General features: G+C 33.1%; 1 protein-coding gene across 1 annotated transcript in view; it reads left to right on the top strand.

The window, feature by feature from the left end:
• The window catches only part of CDH12 (cadherin 12), an 893,592-nt gene that overhangs the window by 700,212 nt on the left and 178,374 nt on the right, over positions 1–15,006 (top strand). The gene's annotated exons all lie outside the window — the stretch shown is intronic.

The raw sequence follows: 15,006 nt of genomic DNA, 5'->3' as shown, positions 1-15,006 counted from the left end.
TTTTCCTGATATTTAGGAGACACAACTTTTTTAAAAAATAATTTATGACTTAATGTCACAGTTATTAATGACACAAATTACTAGGTCTTACTTCAAGCAGAAAACTTTTTGTGTCCTCCGTATTATATAAAATCAACTTGGGATATAATATGTAAGAGAAAATTAATCTTGGTGCTAATAGTAAAAGCCATACATGATTTATGAAGGAGGGACTTGAATTCTCATTAGGGCACATGCGCATGTGTGTGTTTGTGAGTGTGTGTGTGTGTGTGTGTGTGTGTAATTTTAATTTTGAAAGCTTAAACTTACTCCAGATTTAATAAAGTAGGAAGTTTCTAGTTTTGTTTCTTTTTTCCTTTACTGACTTCTTGGAAGTCATGTAGCCATGTTGCTGCTACATGGCTAAATATTATCTTTCTCTCTCTCTCTCTTTTTTTTTTTTTTCCGAGTGCTAATTATAATTAAGTTCACATGGCCAGGGAGGAGGAAAGTCAATAGTTATTTGGAATGGTAAGGATAAAGATAAAAGATAAAGCACAGTTTATATCCCAACATTGAAGTTCCTTTCTGTCTTCTTCACACATAAGTCTTGGCCTTGTATTATCACCTCAATCTACCTGACTGAAAGGGTTCAAAAGAAGAATGGCCTTTTTTAAAACTTACTTTTCATAGCAAGTTTCCTGCTAAGGACCTATATCTATAGTCCTGAAATGATTTTATATCATGTGATAACTTTTAAAACTCCCATCCCAAAATTGAAAACAATATTGTGAGGTGTGAAATCATTGTAGCTTTTTTATATGCATTTTGAAATAATCAGGTCCATTATTTAATATATAATCTATTAGCTTGAAAATTTGCAGGCTTATTTGGTTACCTATTTGCAATATAAACAATAATAACTATTAAAACGCATATCATTTGCCATTTTCATATATGTTATAATAGGGAGAGGAAGAAAGAGAGATTTGAGTCCTCTTAAAAAATAAAATAATATTTTACTCATTAAACCAACTATACACAATTATTTATTGTGTGTAAAAGTAGCGAGCTGAGAGTCTTCCTTTTATACTCAGATGCTATAATTCCACTTATATCATGGCATTTCTAGCTATTTATCGCATAGTTTTCCATGGAGTAATATCATTCTTAGTCTTATAGATCATTGTTTACTTCAAAACTGCATAATGTATAGTGGACTATTTATAGGTAAGATAAATTATATTGCAGCTTTTATTTTTCAGGTTTATGACTCTCACTTGTGACATAAAAATGAAGAGATTTAAAATCCATTACAAGTGTGTAACTATAATTTCATAAAATTTTATTTTCCACAAAATATAATATGTGATAAAAAATGTGAAGTGTAGACAATATTTGCCATCATTGTCTCTTCATGTCTATGGGCTCCAGGCCTTTTAAAAAGGTTAAATCTTAGGGTATAAATATTTCCATTTTTGTTGAAAAACTTCCAAAATGTGTTACAGTACGATTCAAAATAAAATAAAAGAGGAAGTGCATTATTTAGACTAAGTCAGGACACGTGAGTTTTGTTTCCATTGTCTTAACTTTTAAGTTGCAATTTATTGGACAAGTTTTTTTCTTTCTTTCTCTCTCTCTCTTTCTTGCTTTCTGTCATGTTTTTTATTCTCTAAGACCAGCAAACAAAATTTATTAGTGAGAAAGGGAACATTTTACTTTTATCAAATCTCCAACAATGGAGCCAATTGTGTGTGCATGCACGGCCACACACACACACACACACATTTAAGAAGAACATTATTTTAATTACGCCAATAGCTTTCTAGGTAAATAAATGTAACAATTACTCTGAGTCTCCAGCTATTTTATCCCACACAAAAACAGAGAAGTTGAGGAAACTTCAAGTTACCTACGTGGTAACAGACTGGGGAGAAAGATGGACCTGAGCTATGGCAGATCTCTTGCCAAGATGGCACAACTAGAGATTATTTATTTCTATTTTTCGTATGTACAAAATTTTGTAATGTTTGCCTTTTGGGATAAACGTAAGAAAAAAAAATGGAGCTCATGCCTCTTTTGCCTTCCTGATACCACTATTCTAGGATGCTTTTAGCCATTCTCCCTTTTTATAGCCTGAAATCTCATTAACACTTCTAAGACTTTAAATTATTGTATCCTTTTCTCTCTTGGAAATAGTAGAAGTTGTAAATTTCAGAAAAATTGATCAATGAAACAGAAGAGAGAACTTAGAAACTGATTTTTAAAAAGAGTTGGGAAAAATGGCTTACTAGTTGACAATAAATAGAACTGGATTCTTTCCTTAAACCATATATGAAAATGGATTCTGGATGGATTAGAGGATAAAATGTGAAAGATTAAAATGTAAATCCATACCCAGTGCTGATGAGAGTATGGAGCAAGTGGGAATCTCATGCACTGATGGTGGGAATGCAAAATAGTACAGCTACTTTGGAAAAACTGGTTAGTATGTAATTATCATGCAATCCAGCAATCCCACCGTAGGTATATACCCAAATGAAATGAAGACATATGTGCACACAAAAACTTATACACAAATGTTCATGGTAGGTTTATTTGAAATAGACAAAAACTGTCCTTCAATATGGAAATGGATTAACAAACGTTGATATGTCCGTATAATAGAACCCCGCATGCTTGTCTCTCAGCCTGGTTACTGTAAATAAATGTGTAAGCAGAATCCTGCTCGACCTCCTCTAATCCTCCTTATATCTCTACTGGAATAGGTTATTAGTCTAGGGGGTAGCAGTTCTTCAGAGCTGAAATGGGTTCATGACCACTAGATTGTTTCTAGGACTGCTGTAACTAAGTACCAAAGTCCAGGTGACTCAAAACAACAACCATAAATGTATTCTCTCACAATTCTGGAGGTGGGAAGTCTGAAATTAAGGTTATCAGCATGACCCAGCTCACCCCAAAGGATCTAGGGAAGATTCCCCCATGTCTCTTGTCTCTTCTAGTTGTGGCCAGAAATACATGGTCTCCTTGGCTTGTAAACATGTCACTCCAATCCCCAACTTGCCTTTACATGGTCTTCTCCTCCACATGTATATGCATCCTGTTTTATTTTCTTATAAAGACACCAGTCACTGGATTAGGGCCCACCCTAATCCAGTTTGGACCTCATCTGATTTTGCCTAATTACATCCGCTAACCTATTTCCACAGGTCATATTCTAAGTTTCCAAATGGATACGAATTTTTGGGGGACACTATGCAATCCAATAAAACCATAAAGTCTCCCTTCCCCTGTGTGGGGGTTTAGAACAAGGGAAGAGCGTGGAAAGGGTCCTTGTCAACAACTCCATTTAGCAGTTCTCACAGCATAAAAGTATTTTAATATCCCAAGCTTCAGGCTCCTTATTCTCATTGTGAAGGAGCTAAAGATTATCAATGATGCCAAAGAAGACAATATTTATAAAATAATGAGTACATCTCCATAAATTATTCAAATAGAAGAGGTTAGTATAATTATCAATAATCAAATGATCCCATTTCATTTGATTTATATAGTTCTCTACACACATACCCAAGTCTGATAATAAAGCTTATGTCTACTGATGGTTCTCCATGTCATTTGTCCCGTGTTGCTAATGGAGTTTGAAATCGATGTGGTCCTTTGTAAGCCCAGCATCAATCTAGTCTCTGTCCCTGATGCCTTTTCGTCGTACTGACTTTTTCTTCATATAAATTCTGTAACACATTTACATATGAAATCATAATGAAATACAGTTAATGTAATTTATCTTATCTGCAACCATCAGAAAACTAAGGTTCTTTTACTTTTAAACTCTTAAAATTATATAAGCACAGAATATTTTGATTTATTTAATGTTATAAGGCTGCTGTCATGTGCCATTTAGCCCGCAAACAGCAGCAAGTAATTGTCCTTGGTTTAATGGGAAGAACACTGGGCAAAGAGTTGGATAACCCAGTTTCTATTTTGATTTCTGTAATTAACTACCTTCATGACATTGAGGAAATCACTTAGCCTTTCTGAGTTTCAGTTTCCTCAATTGTGAAAAGAAGTAATTGAAACAATATTTTCCAAGGGACTTTCCAGTTCCAAAGGTCTGATGCTATGCCACGACAGAAGCCATGCTTTAAGACCACATTTTTTCTTTTAAAAAACTATATATCCTCCTTAGCAATTCAAATTACACTAACAACATTTTTGAAATACTTGATTGCAAGCGTAATTTGGGTTAATAGTTGCCTATGATTAGCAAAACTGGGAGACAGCCAGAGCTGTCACTCTCCAGTCAAGGAATTATGTAATGATCCCTACTGGTCAGTTTGAGAGTTGTGGCAGAAATAGTTCTGGAACAACAAAGACACAGCTTAAACCTCTGCTAGGCTGTTTTTTGTTTGTTTGTTTGTTGATTTTAATATAATTTTATATGTGTACTGATACATATCTGAGCTGAGTGTTCAAATGCCTTATTATTTTCCTTCCTATGAACAAGGTCCATAAATTTCAAGCGTCAGTAGAGGCAAGTCTGTACTGAATACCAGCAGACGATATGGCAACTTCTCAGAGAAGTCTTCGGGTTATGTCTTGAAGCATAGAAGGATCATAGAAGTAAAAATATTCAACATTGTATAAGGCAATAAATAAAGCCTGTTTTAAACTGAAAGCAGTATTATTTTTTTATGTGAGAGAAATCAAACTTGGAATTAACATATAAAGAAAAATCATGTTCAGCATAGTGTTTAATTACCCCAAGAAAGGTGCAGATTGATTGGCTTGGGCAACTGCTAAATTGTGATATCATCAAAGTTCAAGCAGAAAATTTCAAAAAGTGTTTTGTGAATTGTTACAAGCTTTCAGTGTGTATCTGTGATTCTGAATTGGGGAAGGGGGCTAGGAAGAAACTCTGAACCCTGACACTGCTTCATTCAGTATTTTGCATAAGAATGTCTCTGCTAAGCTTTCATTTTAGTAAATTCCATGTTTAAAAAGAAACGCTTAGAACAGGCTGGTTTAGAAAATACTGGTATGGAGCATGATAAAATTAACAAATCTATGCGTTTGATTCAAGTTTAATTAACTGTTATTATTTAATGGCAGGAGAAGAGGCCTATGCCACAATTTAAGCATCTGTGCGGAATGAAACAACACGTTTCATCTGACTTCTACGATTTACACAATGAAAGCTCTGCGCTCAGTCCTGAGTTGAGCATACACTAGACCATTTGCCCGGATTTCCCTCATTCAGAAGTTAAGATTGGCAAATATTTCACTTTGACCTAAAACAAGAAACAGAGTTGTTGCAAGTTGTATAAAGGATGAAGCAGCAATAGTAAAATCTTCTGCCCTTTTTATTTTATTTTACTGATTTGGATGCTGAACAGATTCTCTACCCACATTGATCTATAGACTTGTCCCCAAATCGGTGGCACTTGAACACCATCAGTATTTAATAAATGCTTATTGCAAGGGCCAAGAAGCCGGGTGGTTCTGTTCTGGGGTAACTTAGGCATTTTTTTTTTTTTAATAACTGACAAAACTGAATTCAGGGTAGGATATTTGTGGGTTCATTCTATGTGGAAAAGACAGAATGTGTCTTGGAATTGACATGATGTCATTAGAACTATTCATTCTCTCTTTGTTTCTCTCATCTCAGTCTTCCTTTGTGTGTAGACTTAATTTCCTATTTGCGAGGTGGCTCCATTCCGTTGCGCAGAGTGTAGGGAGAGGTAGGGACTATCACAGTAGTCAAGTAGCCGCTCCTTTGACTGGAAGGGCAGATGCTACACTAACAGTGGCCAGATGTGAGATCACTGCTCATAGTGGGATCGAAGGGACAACATGCGATAATTGATCACATCACTAGATTCGCAGGATGGATTGGTCCAGGATCACAAAGGAAGGATCAGATGTATTTACTACAAATGGTGGAGCTGGGACCCTGGTGGGTTAACTTACAGAAGCAAACACATTCAATAATGTGTCAGAAAATTGGGGAACATAACCAAGGAATCAAAAGTGTCTCTTTAATCGAAAGTAATAATTTATTTTTAAAAAATAAGTAACAGTATTGGATTTCTGTAGTTACCTACCTGTACTAGTTGTCTATTGTTGCATAACAGATACCCACAAACTTAGCAGCTTAAGACAACACCTATTTTGATTAACTCGCACGTCTGTAGGTGGAAGTCCAGCACAGCGTGACAGGGCCTCTTTTGTTCAGGGTCTCACAAGATGGAAACCCAGGTGTCAGCAGTGTTGTTTTTCTCTTTTGAGCATCTGGGAATAAATCAGCTTTCAGTCTCATTCAGACTGTTGGCAGAATTTATGTCCTTGCCGTTTGAGGACTGAGGTCGCTTTTCTACTGTCAGCAGTGATGTGGGGCCTGTCCTGACTCCTCCAGGTTTCCCATCTGTATCGACAATCCTCAACATGGGTGTTTGTGTTCTTCCCAGCCAGCTGCAACACGTGTCTCTGACTTCTTCATTCTACACCTGGGGAAACCTTTCTGTTTTTAAAGGTCCCATGCAATTGGGTCAGCCCCACCCAAGGTCACTTAACCCTAAGAGTTAAATCCTTAGTCTTCACAGCCCTGGGAATGACGCAAAGTATACGCCAACGGGAGAGAAGTCTTGGCCAACATTTTAGAATCCTGCCTATCACATCATATGTTTGATTCAGTCATAATTGAGAATTAAGGTTTAATCTGGATTCATGTCTGTACTGGGTATTCACAAGTAATATGATCAATGATAACACAATGAAGTGTAATTGGACCCTGGTTAGTCTCAGAAATTCTGTCTATAACTTATCTTAATAAGTGAACAATGGTATACAGAGAGCAAAAATTATAAAAAGCAGTGAAAGGGGATCAGTAAATAAATTAGTTTTTTTAAATCTTGGAAATAATGCAGCTATCCGATCTGTAGTATCTATATGTCATCCTTAGTAAAATGTGCTACACACATACAATTCCATAGATTCCATGAATTATTAGGAAAATTTAATAGCAAATCACATCAGCATCTTCTGAAAAACAATCAAATTTTGAAAGATTTATTATCATTTAAGGTCTCAATTAATGTCAAATTACACATCTGTTTTTATAATCCAGCATTTCTTGTGTAAAAAAAAACAAAAACAAAAAAACTTCAACCTTTAAAAATGCAATAACCTGAAATCAATTTATCTCACTCAGGCATTCAGTAACATATAGTTGCTAAAAGCAATCAAAATTGAGGTCCCAGCATCTGTGAGAGCTGTTTTCATTTTTCTTTTCTTTTTCTCTTAAAGTCGAAGTGACACTATTATCTCTTTGGAGCTTTCGTCAGAATCTTATTAGCTGTAGAGAGAAATAAGTGAACCCTGCGAATGATTCCTTCTTTAACGTATCTATAATGAGAGCTAAAAAATAAAAATAAAATAAAAAAATCTGAATACCTGCATTTAGAAACAAAATTTGACTTACTGCATTTCTTAGACAAAACACTTATTGTGTCTGTTTCTCATGAACACATTGAAATTTAGCATTAAGATTACTCATTGTCATACTCTTGGACAAAAAAGAAAGAATATTTAATACATAAATTATCATGCAAATAAGATAGTATTTATGACACTGTTACAGTATATAAGACTGAGAGAAATGAATTTGTAACAAGAAATATGGCATTAAACAGCTTGAATCATAATACAAAGAAAGCAACCTGTACTTGGATTTATTTTTTCTGCATTTGTGATATCATACTTTCAAAATCCACTTAACGTAGTTACTGTAAAGTGAGAAAAAGAAATAAAGACTTCAATGAGGTGGCTTTGTGCTTAACACATAAATAAATCCCCACAGTCATTCATGCTACAGAAAATGGGTCACCTTCAAACCACCCTTGAGAATAAGCAGAAAATGTAATTTTAGATTGTGTTCTTAAGAGCATTGTTTTCAAGTATATCCACTTGGCCTTTTATTCATTTTACAAAAAATGTGCATGTGTGAGCACATGAAAACACATAAAGTCACTGTGTTTCTGTCTTTATTCTCACATACAACATGCACACACACACACGTAAACATCCTATACACATATTCATGTGTATTCCTAGGGTTATTAATTCATTGTGAGAAAAAGTAAACATGTTAATGACTGTTTTCTAACTAAATAGAGTTACTCCATTATGTGTTTAATATAATGATTTTGTATATGTTTTAGAGCAAATTATGGTATAAATAATGAGCAGAGACTTAAAAAAAACGCATTTTTCATTAAAATGTTTTTTTAATAAAAAAGTAAGTTATATTTTCTTCAACATAAATATTGTTCACTTTTTCTAGTAGACTATTGTTTCAAATATGTAATTGACACAGTAGTTTACTGAGATGATCTAACTGTAAATATAATATCAGTTTATATTAAAAAAAAACACATAGCATGCTTTTCAAAATATAGAGTATGTGCTTATTAAATTTTCCCATAGGGAAGTATGATTTGAGAAGCACAAGCTATAAAAAGAAACTGTTTTGAATATATATGTTTGTTGCTATGACCCGTTTTGTTCCCCCACTGGACTCCTATCTCCTTGAGAGCAAGTATTAAGATATAGTCTCTATTCTAGTGCCCACTGCAGTCAGTACAGGGCAGTCCAAAGCATTTTTGAATGAAACTATTTTCACTAATGCATCCATAATAATACCATCTGATTTTGCTGAAAGAAACTGATGTCACAAAACTAATTCTGAGTAGTTTGCATCTGTGACTAATCTAGCTCTCTAACCAAAATTATATATATATATATATATATATATGTATATATATATATAAATATATATATATATATATACACATATATATGTATATGTGTGTGTTTGTGTGTGTGTGTGTGTATATATATATATATATATATATATATATATATATATATTTATTTTTGTCTCAAGAGAAACCCAGTTTTGAAACTTAAGAAAAATGCCAAAAATGCCATTATGTTTATCAAATTAAAAGAGAGCTGATTTGGTTTAAGTGCTAGTCCAAAAGGCACATGGGGTTAGACAGCCTGACTTGAATCTTAGCTTTGTATCTTTCTATTTGTGTGTCTTGAGCCAACTTAGTCTCTCTGTGCCTCAATTTCTGTATCTGCAAAATATGGAGAAGAGTAGGGTTATACTCATACAGTTGTTCTGAGTGTTAAAGTGGTTTAGAATTATAAAGCCGATGAAAAATTGCTTAGCAAAAAGCAGAAGCTTGATAGGGTTTTCTGTCATTATTTTGGATCCAATTAATTTTCTTGAACCTATGAATATAAATCAATATAGTATTATGGAAATAAATATTGCTGTACTGGGCTCATTTGAATGTAAGTGGAGAGACATGAAGGGAGATAGGCACTATGGAGTTAAATTCTCTAAAAATATCCTCCAAATTTCACAATATAAATATTAGAATTCACATTTTACATGTGAAAATTCTGAATTAAAATACATTAATAACTTACACAATAACATCCAGCTGAGAACTAATCGTTTGGGGATGTTAAAATGTCTGATGATCATGGATTTTTAGATCCTTCTGTGTTATATTAGAGGTAACATATGGGTGTGTGTGCTTTATTAGAGTTCTTAAATACATATACAAGGAGGTTAAGGTACAACATATAGCCTTAGAAAATTAAATTTTACAGTTTGAGCGATTAGAATTTAGTTAAACATATTTCTTTTATCTGATTTCTCATGTTAGTATATTACCAATTAGTTTGAGAATTAAATAAAGCTTATATGCTGTTTTGTACAGTGCCTGGTATTCTGTATGACCTGATAATAAAAGCAATAACATGGAAACATAGTAACTAGTAATAAATTAATAAATAATATCTAGCTATAATAATTAATCATCATTATTAATGACCCATCAGTTTTGGAATTTACCTTAAATCTAGAGTAAAGCATACAAATCCATCTAGTATTCTGAAAAATAACCACACCTGGAATCATACATAAAATTCATTTTTATTCCAAACAGAGATTTCATTGCTGATGATTTGCTCAGAATATTTTGTTGTCTGGAAATATTTTGTTACCTAAAACATGGCTCTGTGAAAAATGTTCTACAGCTTTAGGCATGCAGGAAAGAAATTATTTTAACCTTCTCCTCCCATATTTTTCTTCTTAAATCCAGGCACCATGCCAATGACCTCTCAAAGTTTTGCAGAAATACCTATTAATATACTATGATGCTCTCAAATGGTATAATATAATCGGGGTGAGCTAACATTGTAAAACATGACAACCTGAAAATATAATTAGGGTGCCCCGCCCATGTAACCACACGTGCAATATTCAAGGACAAAAAAGAAGACAAAAGAGAATATCAGGTGACTAGTGTATCTCTTTAACAGTGTTAACCAACAGAAATACACCCGAGCAAATTTGAAGATCAAACTGACTTTATGGAATGATTCATGAACCAGGAAGCTTCCCATATAGGAAACAGAACGAAGCTCTGCTGAGGTGTAGAAAAGGAAAGGTTTTTTTATAGACGGAAAGGGGGCAGAAAAGTGAAATTATTAGCAAAGTACTCATTGTTTTGAGCAAGGTCACCCTCCTAAAGTGTGAAAGGGAGCGGGGTATCTGATGGATTATCTCTCTAGTGCTGGACCAGATAATTCCAGGTTGACTGGTAAAAGGTTACATACCTGGGAGAGGCTGAGATGGCAAATAGGTGAGGTGTTAAGTCTTGGCATGGGGCTTAGCACAAGTGAGTCCTTTTGGGACCTGTTGTTTCTTTTTTTAATAACAACAGAATATATAATATATCCTAGGGCATCAGCTTCTGTTGCTTCCAAGCTTTGCAAATACTCTTTGTTCTTTGTTCTTCCTTGGCATACCTCTGGGGAGGTGTGGGCCTTTCTAAAATGGATTTTCACTTTCCTAAATAGAAGGTAAAATATTTCCAGATGATAAATAGCTTTGGGTCTGTAACCCAGGCATGGGAGTTCTCAACTCACATTGGGCTGTTAAAGGGAATTCCCAGCTTTGTAAAATAGTACTCCTCTTGCTCAAATGGCAACAATCAAGCTAGGAAGAACAAATGAGTCCCCTCAGAGAGTAGAATTGAATAGAATATCAAATATTCCTGAGCATTCAGTGGCTTCAGAAAGAAATTTTGCATTATACCATTACTCAGACAGAGTTATAAATCATCTTTGGATCTGGTCTTCTTTTGTCGATAAACAATGCCTTAAAAACAATTTAATGGCTTTGTAGATCATTTGATGGCCACTGTGTTGTTCTTGAGAACAGAATAGGCATTAACAGGAAACTAAGCAACTACAAAAAAGAAAACACTAAGTATTTGATAAGTTCACCAAGGAAGAATCTGGGAAAAGTAGTTTGTTTTGTACAAAATGAAATTATTTCAGCCCAAAAAGAAACTCACATAAAGTTTTCTTATATTCATTTTTGCAAGTTTATCTGAATGAATCCTGTATGTAAATAAAACAGTTTCTCCTTCCAACATATCCCATTCTCTCTCCATGCCTAGCAACCACCCCCTACTTTTGCAAATAGCAAATGAAAATAAAATCACTGCTGGACATAATAATATAAAAAGCATTTTCTATTCTTATGTGCACTTTTCACCCTGGAGCAAATAAGAATAAATCCCTTCTTCTGTGCAGCAGTTTCTAAAATATAATCAGAGAGCTGCTAGTAAATACTTAACTTTAGATAAGCTTTCTCAAAACTTTTAAGCACTAGAATTCAGATTTGCTTGCACTCTGAAGCTTGTCCTCAGTATCTTTTTTAAGCCTCTTTTGGCAGCTCATTTTTACGCTCCATCTGACATGACTTGGAAAACATCAGGAAATAACTACACCACTTCCCTAGAACAACGATCGGGACAGTGCATATTTCTATATCCATCATTTATGGGACTTTTTTTCTGGGACAAATTTTATTTTAAGCGTCAATACTAAAAGATGATTTTATTGGAGTTGGCAGTAATTCAGTCAGTAAATAGAGTCAGCACCTACTCAGAAACAGCTTTTTAAAATTAATTTAAATAAGAAACATTTCTTGCTGTTATTTTTAAATGTCTATAAAGGAGAATAACTTAACGGAATTGTTAGCTTGCTGGATGTGCAGCTAAAGCCTCTGTGTTAAATGGCATCACGTGATTTTTCTAGTTAGCACAACACAAAGATGAGGCAAAGAAAGCATGGGAATCTTCCTTCTGTTCCCTTCCCTCCTTCTTTATGCAAAGGAACAAAGAATAAGCTTTGCAGTGTAAGCTAAGCCTGAATACCCTTATTGAAAGAGTAAAAAAAAAAAAAAATTGTCGTAGAGATCAATTTATAGAATCATTCAAGATTCAAAAATTTTTGATTCATGAAAATCATATTTTTGATCCAAAAATTATCCTTTCATTTTAAAGAACTAAACAGTAGAACACACTCACACACACACACACACTTTCCTTCTGGTTACACTGTTAATGCAGGGATAAGCAAAACCCATTGACTTACTTGAATGGATATAATACAGACATTAAAAAATAATGTTGAAGAATTTCAAATGACACTAAAAAATTATTCCAGTATATTGTTATTGAAAAAATTGACTCCTTTCTCATTTTTAACTATTGTATATAGTGTATGTAATCAGAAAATATTATTATATAAATACAAAAATATATTAATATATTTAAATATGTATACCCTTTTCAGATATGTATATACTTATATACATTCATTTATATATAAATATGTGTAACTAAAAGTGTATAAAATAAGAAAAGATGGTAAGAAGATAATGGGGATTTTCATTTTAATTTATAACATCCTCTATTCAAATTATTTTACATGTGATATGAAGAAAATTCTACAAAACCCAACATCAGGCCAACATCAGTTATTTAATATTAGTATTCATATTGGAGAAACCCTATACTTTAAATTAGTCACCCACGTGCCTGATTCAGTAAACACTAAATAACTAATTTTAAATATTGCCCGTCAATACAGGTTATTGTATGTGATCTCCTTTAAGTTATTATAATGCAGGGAACTACTATACAAATTCTAATCCTCTCAAGAGTTTTACATTAATCAAGTTCACTTTCAGTTCAAATTTGAACATATTTTCATATTTCTTTGAAGCTTTAATCTCTAGAAAACTGAGATTTACATTAGAAGAAAAAGTTGGAAGAGTAAGGAGTAACAGCAACTGAATTTAATTTGGATTTTGGATAGAACTGAAAATACATTTGCTTTTTTATTGTGTTAGTTTGAAAAGAAAATGGTTCTGATTTTAGCTAAATGAAGATTTTGGGATAACTCTCCTTGCATCTCATTGTAAAATCCTACTTAGAATTTTCACTTGGTTTCCACAATATTACCACATATATTTTGAGCCATTGGCAAAATGGATTCAGTTTATAAAGTCATTGCTTTTGCATCGAGCTTTTTTGCCTGTCTCTTATCTTTAGGTAAATTTAAAAGCAAAAGCAATACCCACTATGTTGAATATCTTTAATAGTATGCATAAAAATTGTAATTTCAAAATCCTAAGTTCAAAGAAGATGTATCTGTGGCTTGATTTTATGCTTGAAACGTTTTATGCTTCACAGCTGTTTGTAAAATATTGGGGGGGGCTTCCTCCTGTCATTCATAGCATTTTCCTTAGACTTGAGCAAAATATACAGAAACTTAAAGAAAAATCAAAACCTCTTATTGCCTTCTCATTTTTAAAATTGTATCACTTACCCAAATCTAAATCAGCATATTCTGTTATACAAATATATTTTGAGAGCAAATTTTGAAGTAAATACACATTTTCAAAATGAATAAATTTATTTTAATAACATTAATTTGAAGGATGATGTTATCTTACTGAACTTTAACCAGAATGTTGAGTTTAAAAGCAAGGATGTAACCACAGTCGAGTTTATGGTTTTGTGTTTTGATATTGCTAATACTAAAACCAAAAAGTCAATTTGCAAAATAATAGTTACATAACTTAAAATATATTTTAAAGCTTTTTCTGATGTTGAAACATTAAGAAAAACAGAACTCATTCTTACCCATAATTTTGCAGGAAAGCTGTGCCTGTATGCAGTTTTTTAAAATGTATTTATTTTTTCTTACTTAAGTATATCTGGTATACAATCTTATATTGGCTATATTCATTTCAAGTGTACAATACACTGATTTGCCATTTTTATACCTTACCATGTGATCACCCAATAATTCTAGTACTCATCTGTCACTGTGTAAACTTACCAAAATATCAGTGACTACACTGCCCTGCCCCTTTCACCCATCTTCCCACCCGCTCCCTTCTGGTGACCCATCCCTTTGGTCTCTGTTTCTATGAGTCTGTTTTTGGTTAGTTTGCTTGTTTTGTTTTGTTTTTAGATTCCACATACAAGTGAAAGCATACAGTATATGCTCAGCCCAAATGGCTATGAGCACCTTAAAAGTTAACACTTTTCTTTTGGCTGATCTGTTGATTGAAATGAGCTTTAACAAACAAACAAATAAATAAACAAAAAACAAAACAACAAAAAACAACTGGGACAGTGAAAATCAAATGGCTATACCCAAATGAGTGAGAATAGTTTAAAACATTTTAGATCAACATCTGAATGAAAAGCAAAACATATTATTTATAAGAATGTATTCTATATAATTTATGCAAAATATAAATTTATTGTATTTATAAAAATATATATTTATGAAAGAATACATGTTCTTAAATAATTATAACATTTATTGATTTAATATATATAACATATATTTATTCATTTTGGATAATTTATAGGTCTCCAAGACGATTTCTGTCTTCTATTCATTCTCGCACTCCAGTTTGAAACAGTGTCACAGTGGTAGTTTCTCTTCTCTTTGGTCCTCTCCCCTATGCTATTTATTATATCTTATTCCTAGCTATAATAGTGCATTATACATGTGTTGAATTTTAAAAGAAAATAGCAGAAGTATAAAATTTTTCTATAAGTTTTCAAGTGTATA

Source organism: Rhinolophus ferrumequinum, chromosome 7 (genome assembly GCF_004115265.2).
Source record: "Rhinolophus ferrumequinum isolate MPI-CBG mRhiFer1 chromosome 7, mRhiFer1_v1.p, whole genome shotgun sequence".
In the NCBI taxonomy this organism is placed as follows: domain Eukaryota; kingdom Metazoa; phylum Chordata; class Mammalia; order Chiroptera; family Rhinolophidae; genus Rhinolophus; species Rhinolophus ferrumequinum.
This window is presented reverse-complemented; position numbering and strand designations above follow the sequence as displayed.